At 47.2% G+C, this 5,000-nt stretch overlaps 1 protein-coding gene across 1 annotated transcript in view; it reads left to right on the forward strand.

The window, feature by feature from the left end:
• LOC143281261 (protein jagged-2-like) overlaps positions 1-5,000 on the forward strand; it is a 244,788-nt gene that overhangs the window by 196,202 nt on the left and 43,586 nt on the right. The window lies entirely within an intron of this gene.

Raw genomic sequence — 5,000 nt, forward strand, 5'->3', positions numbered from 1 at the left:
AAGAAGAAGAAGTATTGGCCTAGAGGTAACGCATCCACCTAGGAAGCGAGAGAATCTGAACGCGCTGGTTCGAATCACGGCTCAGCCGCCGATATTTTCTCCCCCTCCACAAGACCTTGAGTGGTGGTCTGGACGCTAGTCATTCGGATGAGACGATAAACCGAGGTCCCGTGTGCAGCATGCACTTAGCGCACGTAAAAGAACCCACGGCAACGAAAGGGTTGTCCGTGGCAAAATTCTGTAGAAAAATCCACTTCGATAGGAAAAACAAATAAAACTGCACGCAGGAAAAAATGCAAAAAAAAAAGGGTGGCGCTGTAGTGTAGCGACGCGCTCTCCTTAGGGAGAGTAGCCCGAATTTCACACAGAGAAATCTGTTGTGATAAAAAGAAATACAAAAAAAAAAAAAAAAAGTAAGAACGTCATCTGTCTTGTTGCCGTAGATAGAAGAAAAAAAAGTGTTTGGTGTGCTTATAAAGATGCGCGCTGGGTATGATACGGGGGAGATACCTAGTTGATCTGATTGATAATATGCATTTAATGACAGTCCTGAAAATGACGTATTGGGTCAGTGGTGGGGTAGGTGGGGGGGGAGGTGGTTTTTGGAAAAGTTTGCTTCAGGGGAAAAGTGAAAGGAGGAGGAGGAGGAAGAAGAGGAGGAGAAGAAGAAGACTAAGAGGAGGAGGAGGAGGAGGAGGAGGGGGAGGAGCAGAAGAAGAAACGGAAGCAGAAGAGGAAGAGGAGTAGGAGAAGAAGGAGATGATGATGAGGAGGAGGAGGAGGAGTATGTTAATTATTATGAAGACTATTATGCTATCACACACACACACACACACACACACACACACAGAGAGAGAGAGAGAGAGAGAGAGAGAGAGAGGCGCGTGCGCACGTGCAAACACAAACACACACACACACACACACACACACACACACACACACACACACACACACACACACACACGTACGAGTGCATACCCAATGTGGGTTCCAATGCACCCGCCCGATGGAAAACCCCAGTTTCAGTTTCAGTTTCAGTAGCTCAAGGAGGCGTCACTGCGTTCGGACAAATCCATATACGCTACACCACATCTGCCAAGCAGATGCCTGACCAGCAGCGTAACCCAACGCGCTTAATCAGGCCTTGAGAAAACCCCAGCTTTGAGCATGTATATTATATACATTGTTGCTTCTTTCAACGCTCTCTCTCTGTTTCTGTCTCTGTCTGTCTGTCTGTCTCTCTCTCTCTTTCTCTCTCTCTCTCTCTGGCTCTCTCTCTTTATCTCTATAACTATCTCTCTGTCTCTCTCTCTCTCTGTCTCTCTCTCTCTGTCTGTCTGTCTGTCTCTCTGTTTGTGTGTGTGTGTCTGTCTGTCTCTCTGTCTGTCTGTCTGTCTGTCTTCCACACACACACACACACACACACACACACACACACACACACACACACACACACACACACACACACACACACACACACACACACACACAAACCTACACCTACACACACAGAGTCAGAGAAACGATATCTAAATACGAACGTCAAGTGGTAGCAAAGTAACGTGAATATCTGCACCAGGCTGCCAACAAAAGCATTACAGATTCGGAGATGGGGTTAGGGGCTGAAACGGGGGCAAGCCAGTACATCTTTTGATTCTGATGGGTTGTGCGCGCGCGCGCGCGCGTGTGTGTGTGTGTGTGTGTGTGTGTGTGTGTGTGTGTGTGTGTGTGTGTGTGTGTGTGTGTGTTGTGTGTGTGTGTGTGTGTGTGTGTTGTGTGTGTGTGTGTGTGTGTGTGTGTGTGTGTGTGTGTGTGTGTGTGTGTGTGTGTGTGTGTACTTTTTTTTTCCCTCTGTATCTGCCTGCCTGCCTTCCCGTGTCTGTGTGTGTGGGGAGGGAGGCGTGTGGAGGGGGGGAGGGGGCTGTATGTGTGTGTGTGTGTGTGTGTGTGTGTGTGTGTGTCTGCCCCCCCCCCTCACTTTCTCTCTGTTTCTGTCTCTATTTCTCTATCCTCCCCCCCCCCTTTCTGTCTATCGCACTTTCCCTCCCTTCGTCCGTCTCTCTCTCTCTCTCTCTCTCTCTCTCTCTCTCTCTCTCTCTCTCTCTCTCTCTCTCTCTTCGCACTCGAAACGTACCTACGCAAACTCGAACAGGTGCACTCGCGCGTACAGAACTGTTGTTGTCTATGAATTATACCCGCCGATGCAGAGTTAGTTTTGAAGTTGTGAACGTGTGGATTTGGCTTTTGAAGAAGTTGAACGGGGCGGGGTTGGTACAGGTGAGTGTGGGGGGGTGGGGGTGGGAGGGGGGCGTGGGTTGGGGTGGCGAGGGGGTTTAGGGGAATAGGGATAAGTGTGGGAGATTGGCAGGGTCTGCTTCTTATTTGAGACAAGGAGAGAGTGAACTCACAGAGAGAGAGAGAGAGAGAGAGAGAGTCTTGTGTCATTGATGATAACAGCAAAAAGAGAGCTCTGTGATCACTACTTTCTCCATTAACAATGTGGAAGTCATTTGCAGCTTAGTCTCTCTCTTTATTTTTTTTTGTGAAGGACTATGACTCTCTCAAACTAGAAGGCAAGACTGTACTGGCTCTTAGTGCTGCAGCCTTTGGGGGGCGGGTGGGGGGGGGGGCGGGGCGGGGGGGGGGGGGGCTACAGTTGGCCTTTGGGAACCAACCATCCCAAACGCCGACTTGTCCTGAAACCCCTCTTGGCCGAGAGAGTGTATGTGTGTGTGTGGGGGGGGGGGGTGGGGGGGGGGGGGGGGGTAACTTTGGGCAAAACACTCTCCACTATAATCCAATTCTAGCCCAAATAGTCGGAACAGCAGTTGGTTGCCTCCTCTGCTGTTCTGATGGTGCTCATAATTATCAGACACGACTGACTATCATACGTTGACATCAGCCATGAGCCACAATTCATAATAAAGGGGAGGGGAGGGGAGGGAGGGGGAAGAATGGAGGGGGGGAGGAGGAAGTGGGGGCGGGGGGGCATTTGAATTTTGTAAAGGGGTGTGGGTCAGGGGGACGGGGGGGGGAGGGGTGGGGGTGGGGGTCTGTGAGTGTGAGTTTCAAGAGAAAAAGAGGAAGCAGTTACACAAGTCATTGTCAGGATATAGAGTGACCGGTGATTATCGAGTTGGAGGAAGGCTGTGTGGTTCTCTTTTCAGCAAACACGCGTGAATAATTAATAATAATTATTATTAGAATATTTCTGATTCTGCAATTGTGCAGTGGTTCGCCAGGTACTGACTGGTTTAGTCCCTGTTTCAGTGAGATGAGGAAATACTGCCTCTCGGTCAACGGATTTGTTACATATAAGACATGGGGCAAAACATTTGTCTTACATTATACCTTACCTTTTCTTCCCTTCCCTTACCTCACTTTATCTTACCTTCACTTACCTTACCTTACCTTATTTTTTGCTTCCCTTCCCTCCCCTTCCCTTACCTTACCTTACCTTACCTCATCTTACCTTACCTTCACTTACCTTACCTTACCTTATCTTTCCTTCCCTTCCCTTACCTTACCTCACCTTACCTCATCTTATCTTACCTTCACTTACCTTACCTTACCTTACCTTTCCTTCCCTTCCCTTACCTTACCTTACCTCATCTTATCTTACCTTCACTTACCTTACCTTACCTTATCTTTCCTTCCCTTCCCTTACCTTACCTTACCTCACCTTACCTCATCTTATCTTACCTTCACTTACCTTACCTTACCTTACTTTTCATTCCCTTCCCTTCCCTTACCTTACCTCATCTTATCTTACCTTCACTTACCTTACCTTACCTTATCTTTCCTTCCCTTCCCTTACCTTACCTTACCTCACCTTACCTCATCTTATCTTACCTTCACTTACCTTACCTTACCTTACTTTTCATTCCCTTCCCTTCCCTTACCTTACCTCATCTGATCTTACCTTCACTTACCTTACCTTATCTCCCCTTCCCTTCCCTTACCTTACCTTATCTTATTTTACCTTCACTTACCTTACCTTTTCTTACCTCCCCCCCTTACCTTCCCTTCCCTTCCATTACCTTATCTTACCTTCAAACTTACCTTACCTTACTTTTTTCTTACGTCCCCTTACCTTTCTTTCCCTTCCCTTACCGTACCTCACCAATATCTTACCTTCACTTACCTTACCTTACCTTTTCTTACGTCCCCTTACCTCCCGTTACCTTCCTTCTCTCACCTCCCCTTCCCTTACCTTACCTTCCCTTACCTTACCTTACCTTCCCTTATCTTACCTTGATAACATGCGTGCTGATCGTTCTCGATTTTATATTCTGCAGCGACTTTCCCAGGCAACGAACGATTCAATACTCACTAGTCATCTCAATAATCAAAAAAAAAAAAAAAAGAAAAAAAAGAAAAAAAAAAAAAGAAAGAAAGATAGAAAAAAGAAAAAAAAGAAAAGAAAGAAAGAAAGAAAATAATGATAATTTCAAATACCGGGCAAAAACTAAAATGCCACCACTAACGAAGACATGATACCCCTTGTCAAACGCGCCACTGACTCTCTCTCTCTCTCTCCTTCAGCAGTCGGTCTATCACTCTACCAGCGAGGAAGATTGTCCTCAAAGGGGTTAATGATGAGGCGAACCTGCCTGCCTGTCCTTCTTGTCTCCTCCTCTAGCCTGTCTCTGTCTCTCTGTGTATCTGTCTCTCTGTGTTTCTGTCTGTACTGTTTGTCTGAGTCTGTCTCTGTTTTGTCTCTCTGTACTGTCTGTCTCTTTGTTTGTGTGTCTGTCCCGGTCTCTCTGTATAATTATGTCTGTGTTTCTGTCTGACTTGTCTGTCTGTGTGTGTGTGTGTGTGTGTGTGTGTGTGTGTGTGTGTCTGTCTCTCTCTCTCTCTCTCTCTCTCTCTCTCTCTCTCTCTCTCTGTGTCATTCTCTCTCTGTGTCTCTCTCCCTCTGTCTCTTGTCTGTCTGTCCGTCTGTCTGTCTGTCTGTCTCTCTCTCTCTCTCTCTCTCCCTCCCTCTGTCATTCTCT

The sequence above is a fragment of the Babylonia areolata genome, chromosome 4, assembly GCF_041734735.1.
Source record: "Babylonia areolata isolate BAREFJ2019XMU chromosome 4, ASM4173473v1, whole genome shotgun sequence".
In the NCBI taxonomy this organism is placed as follows: domain Eukaryota; kingdom Metazoa; phylum Mollusca; class Gastropoda; order Neogastropoda; family Buccinidae; genus Babylonia; species Babylonia areolata.